The sequence below is a fragment of the Halyomorpha halys genome, unplaced genomic scaffold (assembly GCF_000696795.3).
Source record: "Halyomorpha halys isolate HHAL.00 unplaced genomic scaffold, Hhal_1.1 Scaffold390.1, whole genome shotgun sequence".
In the NCBI taxonomy this organism is placed as follows: Eukaryota; Metazoa; Arthropoda; class Insecta; order Hemiptera; family Pentatomidae; genus Halyomorpha; species Halyomorpha halys.
In genome coordinates, this window is record NW_027112043.1 from 1,074,816 (window position 1) to 1,084,070 (window position 9,255).

General features: G+C 31.5%; 1 long non-coding RNA gene across 1 annotated transcript in view; it reads left to right on the forward strand.

Moving 5' to 3' along the window:
- Positions 1-9,255, forward strand: part of LOC106682138 (uncharacterized) — a 50,499-nt gene that overhangs the window by 28,934 nt on the left and 12,310 nt on the right. The window lies entirely within an intron of this gene.

The following is a 9,255-nucleotide window of genomic DNA, read 5'->3' on the forward strand; positions in this document are numbered from 1 at the left end:
TATAATATACAGATAATATTTAGGTAAATATTTAATGTGTGGTATGACACGAAGATTTGTTGAGAAACTGGTAGTAAAACAGTCCTGTTTTATGTAAACAGGTCACGGAGGCATAATCTTTTCGGAGGCCCCCGTGGATTATCGGGAGTTGATTGGGAAACAAGATTGCTAGCTGCTTGCTAACGGCTTTGTGTCGGTATTGAGTTAACTATAGGAGAGAGGATGGGTAGCTATTTCTCGGCAGGTTTACAGCATAGACTGTATTAAAGATGTTATCAATATTTTTTTTTTGGACAAACATTGATTTGTAGTTTTATAGGAACCGGATAAGCGCGTAACTTATAGTTTTGGTAGAATACAGTTATTTTTTTGTTAAATTATTAGATCGGTTGTTTGTATGCCTGGTTTGTATAATTTGCTTATTTTAACATTTGGTTAGTTTTTTACAGTTGATAATAGGGTGTATCTAGTATCGTGTTTTAATCAAGGCTTTCAATAGCATATTAAAATAGGCCTCATATATCATACCTCATAAGTTCACAAATTGAGAGCAGTTCTTATTGGATGGTATAGAATTTTAAATTGAGGAACGATTTCGAGAATTTTTTGCTTGATTATCGGCCTGTCCATTGTTCTTTTGGAGGTTTGGTTCACGGAAAGAAGTATAGGAACTCATAGATTTGTAGATTGATTAATTGATCAATTTTAAGTAATGATTTCAACCGGTTTTTCTCAATTTCAGTTTTTTATTTTCTTCATATTTTTTTTTTTATACTACTTGATTCTTATGAGAAATTTACAAATTCCATTTTTTATTTTTAAATCAGTCTCAGTAAAAGTTTTTACTACCAATTTTCTTATTGATAGAGAGAAGGTAGGTTTTTGGGTGAAGCTGTTTCCAATAAGGGTGACGTCTGAATGTTTTTGTTCGTCGTTGGTATCTTTTTGACATATTAAATCTGAAGAAATCAATAAAATTGTAGACAAATTTAAGAAAGCCAGAAAATACTGTTTTATACCGCCTTCTTGAATTTTGTATTAAAAACAATTTTGCTGCGTCAATTTACATAAATTTTCATGATGAAAAAGATTAGGTAATTTTTTTTTTTTAAATGAATAAATAACAAAATGGAAGCCAAAAACTGATATGCCTAAAATGTTGACTTATTTTAAAAGCAATGCTCAATATCTTTAAAACACCATCCGATACAAATTATTTCAGAGAAGTGTAATTTGATAAAATTTGAGTCCTCATAGCCCTTTTTTCTAATAACGAGAAATTAACAACATTATTATTATTGGTGCAAAAGACTGTGGAGGTCCAAGGCTTCGCGTGATGTACTAAGGAAATACAGCAAGCGTTTCATAACGTGGTTTTCATAGGGTGGGTTCGTCACTCATACGCCTATTTTTATGAGTGCCGCCCCTTGGCTAACGGGCCTCACACATGCCCAGTGGGAGGTTGTGAATGAGTATTGTATAATTATATGCTTGAAAAGTCCCAGATAGGACTGGGGACTCGAACTCGCAACCTTTGGGTTGCCAGACAGGCGCGTTACCACGCATCTATCGTCACCCCCCGGGAAACTAACATTTTGTGAATTGATTTTGGCAATATAGAAACTGCAAGGAACGAAGATTAGAAACTAACTAACTTTAATTTGAGTGTAAGTATACATTTTTGTATCTAATAGTTCTTGAGGATAGTTTTTCAAAAACAATTTTTTTTGTCTTTCAAATTAATTAATAGCTCAGAGACTATCTGCCGTAGAGGTCTATATTAGCACTCATATTGTGGTTAGATAAAGAAACATTAAAGTAGTTTCAAGATTGTCATAGTTCGTTACGGTTTCCATATTTTCTGGTTAGTAGGAAAAAAAATTGGTTTAAGAAACACTGTATCTCGGGAAATATTTAACGCAAAGAACTTTCTTTAAGCTCAAATTTTAGCGAATTCACAATACTTTAAAATAGCTTTTATTTAATTTTATAGTGTAGTTGGTAGTTTTAAAGAGAGTGAAACACAATGAAGAGATTTTTTCAGTTCCCATTTCGTTATTTATTATTAATTTTTAAAACCAATAAGATAATCTTTTTTAGCATGATACTTTCTGTAATTTGATAGGATACAAGAATATATATATATTTTTTTATAATTTTTTAAAATAAACTCATGATGATGGTCAAAAAAAGAATTCCGCATAGTTACAGTTTTCTAGAATTTTAATATTTCAAAAAAATATCAACAGCAAACAAAAAAATTCAGATCCCATCTTTGTTGAAATTAGTTTCTTATATTTGCTCTACTGTAAACTGTTCTGCTCTTTATAGCTTTTAGGATAGTGGTGAAATGATTCAAAACTTTTATTTATTGTCTTTACAATTCTTGTAAAATGTACTACTCGCTAATTTTTTATATTAATTATTCATTTTTAAGTATAAAGATTTGTGGTTTTCAAATTATAAACAATTTAATATCCTTTTCTAAAATCGCTAAAACCTGTAATAGGTCCCTTAGGTAGTAGCACGCCTTTCAATATTACCAGAAGATTGATGCTATTTGATTTTGCTGTTTATAATTAATTTGTAGACCATTAAAGATGGGCCCGAAGGGAAGAACACATGGTAGAAATAAACAGGAGGAGATTTGGTTTCCTCAGTCAATATTTAAGATGTAGGAACTATGTACGTAGGTGTCCTGTTTGTTCCTGGATTTCGCTCAGCATCCATAATGCATACGGGCGTCGTTCCTTTACCATAATATTGCCATCCTTTACTTCCATGTCCTTTTCTATACTTCCTCTTCGGTATTTTAGGCATAACATCTAAAAATTTCCTTTCTCATTCAGGAAATGGAAGCTATATTTGCCTTGAAGAATTTGGTTATAATGATTTGGGTTTTAAAAAACAAACCTATGATTGCGGTAGGTTCAGTTGGGACATCTAAAACGAAATTTATTAAGGAATTAATTAATGATTAATTTAAAGAGTCTTCATTCTTCCTTGACACTCCTGGAGCAAACCGCGTACAGCAGAAGTATCTTACCTAACCTTCTGAACTATGGACGAAACGTAATAATAAAGAAAAATGAGTAAGTTCTAATTTTTACAATTTAAAAAAAGTCAATATGAAGCCTTCCTGAACTTTTCTATGGTCGTCCGTGCTCCGCCACACTTAAGACTGTCTTAACTGGAGAGACGCAACATAAGACTGAAATATATATAATGTGTCTTATTTAACACTAAAAGTTCATAGTCTAAGAAGGTTCCTTGTTATTTTTAAAACATTTACCTCCACGATATTTTTTTTTAAATAACGCAAATAATCGTGATACATATTATTACATAATACATTGCAAATTCTTTTATGCAACGAGTTCTATTGGCCATCACGTTGGTTTCCGGTGATAAGAAGAATTAAAAAAAACGAGAATTTTTCAACATTGCACCAACCCAAAAAAATACCAAAAAAGTGAAGCTAACCTAATTTTTGTAACCATTCAAGAAATTTCGGAACAATTCGACTGGACTAATATTAAATAATTATTGAATGAACTAATATTAACGGTGATGAGCGATTGATTTTGTTCGGTAATCATGAATTTTTAAATTTAAACGCAAGACTAATTTTGAAAATAACTAAAATTTAAGCGAAATGTTTAGCATCAAAGGATATGGGGTAGGTGTTGATGGTTACCTTTTATAAAAGATACCAATGATTTAAAGGTCACGGTACAAAAATATCATATTTCTGACGCTGTTGCCATAAAGTGTAATGGAAGATTTCTATTTTTAATTTTCTAGTATTAAATTTTAATTTAAAATTAGTAGACCTTTAAGTGAAGACACACAAAAAAAAAAAAAAATAATAATAATAAGACATGCTAATGTTTGTAATTGGTTATGACAATCGATTACAAATATTAGCTACCTTATGCTACAACAATCTTGACGACACGTTATGTATAATCCTTTAAAGTAGTTACTATGAACGGGTTTGATGTGTGCCCTGTGTTGGACCTTGAAACGAAAATAAAAATATGTTTACACCTTTAATATAAATTAGTTTCGATTTAGTTCAGACATTATTAACACGGTCTCTTTTAAATAGATGACCGATATCACATTAGATTAAAAAGTTATAGGTTTTTCCACTGTCCATGTGGCTATAATGCTGCCTGTTGCCACCGCAATGGTAGGGCGCTGGTTGCAATATAGGGGTAGGTTGATGTTTCCACGAGTCCAGGAATTTAATCTGTCTTCTCCTGATGACCAGGGCCGATGGGACATCCAGCAATTTGTGAAGAGTTCTTCCTTCTTCCATGCTGTAGTCCGTACAATGTTCTGCAGCATTGGATTTTGGAGATTTGTTAGATGGTTCGAGATGTGTTCCATCGGTGAGGTGGGTGAACAAGGGGGCACCATATAGGAGCGCTGGACGGAGTGTACTCTTTTTTTTTTTCAAGTGTATTCTTGTAGATTTAAAATTTGAACCGGAGGGAAAAGGCCCATGATGTTAGGATTTCCTTCTGACGATTTTCCTTTTCTAATAGATGCAAACCTTAGTACAAAACTTTAGATGTCGACCCAGTTTTATACACTTTAGACTTTGGCGTTAGATGGAGATTTTTTTTTTTATTTTCAAATTCTCTTTATTGATATATAGTTACAATTACAAATATATGATAATACAGTGTATATATACAAATTACATACTGACTTTGTTTGCCGTATGGCAGTATAAGTTGAGTTACAGGGTCCGCTGAAGGCGGTTTCATATTGGTAACATGCTAGTTGGGGGCTTGCATAGAATGGAGAGGGACCATTCCGGCTGGTTAGATGGAGATGATTGCAATCATTATATTATAACTCCATTCCTACCTTCATCAATAACGAGAACTAGTGGGCAAAAATTTATTACAGTTACATTTGAGTAGTGTAAGCAGTGTTTACAGTGAGCAAAAGTAGTGTAAGTCATTCTGTTCTCATCAAAATTGGTATTCATTATTTATATATATATATATTTATATTTCTGAATGTATTAATTTCAAATTTCTTTTAATATTGTTACTGGTTCATGTTAACAGAAAAATCTATTATTTAATTTTAAACACTTTTCAAAACTTTACCTAAAGTTTTGAATTTATTTATTTTTTCTTTCAATAATTTATTTATTATTATGTACAACTGTATAATAATATTTGCAACAAGTAAATTTGCTGCAAGTGGTTAAAACTTAATCAATTTAATTTAAACTTCAAGTTTGACTTACACCACTCTTATATTTAACGGCTCATTCGATGGTAATCAATAATTGCTGTTACTTTGGCTCAACTAGTAATTGTAATTGTGGATAAATACTGTGGTTCGTCAAATAGTAATAATTATTACGTAATTGTTATTTTATTTCTTTATTTGAAACTACAATAAGGTAAGTAATTGTAGTTTGAATAAATTTATTTTCCTATACTAACAAGAACTCACACACACTGGAATATTCCATACGTTCGGCCAATTAAAATACCGAAGGCATATTATGTTTTCAATATATAGTTCTATGAAAAATTTAAAATTGTTCAAAACCATTCATGCTATATTGATCGCATGTGAGATTTGCACATTGGAACGAAACGCCCAACTCTCAGAACTTGTTTTTTTTTTTAAAGTTCCATACTTTAAATATTTTGTCGTGCTGAATTGAAAGGTGGCCAGCCGGAATAGCCCCTCCCTATTCCTAGTACGCTTACGGCAGACTCATGCCATCATTGATGACACCGCCTTCAGCGGACCCGGCAGCTTATCTTATAATGCCACCCTGGAAAACCAAGATCAATATTTGCCTGCATATATACATCCATTTTTATTGTATATATTTAATTTGTTTATGTTTATTTTTCTAGGAGGTCAGAAAAAAAAAAAATTGAAAGGTAAGGTGCGTTTTGAAGTTGGAGTAACGCAAAAGATTTTTTTTTAAAGTTTCTATTCAGCCTTAATGCCAGTATTCTTTATTCCTGGGTTACAAACATATTTTTTTATTATTAAAAATATTCCTTGTTCACCGTTACCAACCATATCCTCAGTAAGTTGGTTATCAGTTACTTCTGCGAAGAATTTAGAATTTAATGATGGGCTAGAATAACTTAATTGTACCCTTGTTAATTTATATAGGTTACAAAAAAATGTTTTGTTTTTTTACTATTTTGTGCCTTTATTTACTGTCACCCGGGCCATCTTCCGACAATATATTAACTCCAGTTAATTGTAAATGTTAATTGAAATCTTGCTCTTAATCACATTATTTTTTATTACAATTCATTTTATTACCTTCATTAAACTATTTATTTGTGATTCAATTATGATATTGTTGAGAATATTGTAACGTTGTAACTAACACAAAGTATCATTAATAAAATAAATAAGATTTACGTCATTATTTGAAAATTGTAATATGCAACAATATTCTAGCCCGATTCAATAAGTGATGTCGATCCAAAGTGTACTCCAATTTGAACTAATGCAAAAGGTCTTCACTAGATGATTCTCGATTTGAAATCCTGGATAAATTGCCACTAAATCCTGTTGTATTTTGCTTCATGACTCTCCTTAGTTAGGTTTCCTATTGGTGTCGACACATTGTAGATAACCTATTAGCCGTAAATTAAAACTTTATGTTTTATGGCTATAATTCCACCGTTACAAGAATGTAAAGAGCTGATCCGTTTCTATTGCTTTGGAACCAAAGTAGGAATTAAAACCAAACACCTTCTTATAGTTAATCCAGGAGCTAGCAGTTTTTATATTATCTCATAACCAGCAGAAATTTCAGCAGGCAGAGGGACTACTGGACATGGAAGATCTTACTGTTTAGTTAATTAAAAAAAATTGACAGTTTCTCAGGGTGACTTCAGCATGTACAATTTTTATTTAAATTGATCCAAATTTTATCACTTTCCAGAATTAAAGTATATTAAATTCCCTACGAATGGGCTTAAGCAAATTCATCACTATCTATTACCTTCTCTGAGATATGACTTATGGCTTAGATCATATACCCGTGATATTATTGGCTTTTGTATCGCTATATTTTTAGGCTATACCCATAATTTCTTTTTTTATGTTGTAACAGCACAGGTTTATTAATCACTGGTGTTGCGGTGCTCTCAAGGTTGAAAATTACCTATCGCAGCCAAAAATTTAAAAAATAAGAAAACAATTTAGCATATCACACTTTTTGTCAAACTCCAAGTCTTTCCATTTGTTAGGTGTCTCGTGAGGGAGGAAGTTTTAGAGCATTGAATTTCCTCCAAGAATACCTGTTCTTCTTTTTTTTTCTAAAATATATAAATTGATATTATACACAACATTTATTACTTACAAAATGTATTACTTTCGTAAAACTAAATTGGAACGTAATAAATCTTGAGAAAATATTAATTTATATATCTTTGACATAAAAGGCCCCCAAAAATGAGTAGAAAGTATCGTTAGGAATAAGAAAAACATATTTAAAAAATACATCTATGAATTGTATACATAAAACTATATTTTTAATATTATGACTGGATTGAAGAGGAAACGTTTCAGATTTGTTGAATATATATGTATAAAATAAAGCTGTTGATTATTATCTAGTTTTATATATATACATACCTTTAATATGTATCTGATTTCGAGTTCTAAAGCAATAAACAATTACATTGAGTTTTCGAGTGTTTATCTTTATCCTCATCGGGGCGTAGGAAAGTAATGGAAAAGGTATAAGGAAGGAAACAGCCGGCCGGGTTCTTGAGGAAAATCCAGTTGATTTTGTAGAGCAGTTAAGAACGGTTGAAGAAAGCCATTATCTCTCTTACAGGAGGATGAGATCATAAAGAGGCGCAACGACTTTATCTCAGATTTTCCAACGCAGGTTGGCGGAGAACATTGAGGTAAAATGACCCCGTAAACTGGTAGACAAAATAAGGTTTAAGGTCCTCTAAGGTGGGATCGTAAAGGTTTATATATTAAACCTAGCTATAAATATAGGCTACATAAATATAGCTAGGGGGGAGAGGAGGGGGAGTGGGAGCGGTGGGGGAAAGGTGGTGGGGGTTGGGAGCGAATGGTGGGGCGGCTCGGGGCGGCAGTGTCAGTCCCTCATCGCATCTCTCAGTCTGTTGGCTACGTCACCTGTCGATCGTGCCGCTCTCTCTCCGTCACAGCAGGTATGCTATTTCATCCATCTATGACTTGTTAATATAATCTAGCATAAAAACTTTAACACAGGACCTGTCTACAAAAAATTTAAAAAATCAGCTATAATCTAAAATATTTTTTTTCCCCATGGTTAAATTTGTTTACGTGAAAAAATTGTTGAAGACAAATTTAACACCTTGCACCTTCTCATGCTTTTAAAAAATAATATTGCAGGCCAATATTTTGTCTTTTCATTTGTCTAAATTACATTATTAAATACTAACGTGCATTTAATGTATTTTTGTTTGAATTTAATTTTCTTTACCTTGTATATTAATTGTTTAATAAGTTTTTGTAATTCTTGTTTATTTGTACTTAATTTGTCTTATTTATATATTATTTAATTTACTTAGTTCATTTTTATATCAACTTTCACGTATTTTAAATAATTTTTAACGACACCTTAGTTTTACTTTTATTTCATGTTTCATATTCTCTCACATCGTTACATCATGTTAGTTGTTTGTTTCTTTTTTAGTCCTGATGAAACCCTGCAAAGCGGGATAAAATTCTGGCTCATAATAAATAGTTTATTTACTATTCAATTTATTCTGACCGCACCTGAACCATCTTCCTTTTATAAAAATTATTTTTACTTAATTGTGTTCATTATATTATTCACTGACCGCACCGCTAACCATCTGCCCATATTGAATCTATAATCAACAATAATACTTCATTATAATAAAAAATTCAGTGCTGTAACAATCCAACAATTATTGGCTGGAAGATCCTGGAGCTAACTTATTTTCAGATCTCTCTGAGGTTTATGAAGGATTGTTTGGATTTATATTGCGGAAACGGTTTTTATGGTTATGAAGTTTATTGTGGAAAGATAGGAATCTTTTTTGTGTTATCAATAGAATTGATGATTGTTATATAATAGAATTGAGATTATTAAGGGCATTTAAAACTGTTTTATTTATGATATGGCTGATCACATCATTAAGGGAATGAGTTGAATCATATATATATATATATATTTTTTTAAATAACTTTCATTTTAAGAGCATAATAAAT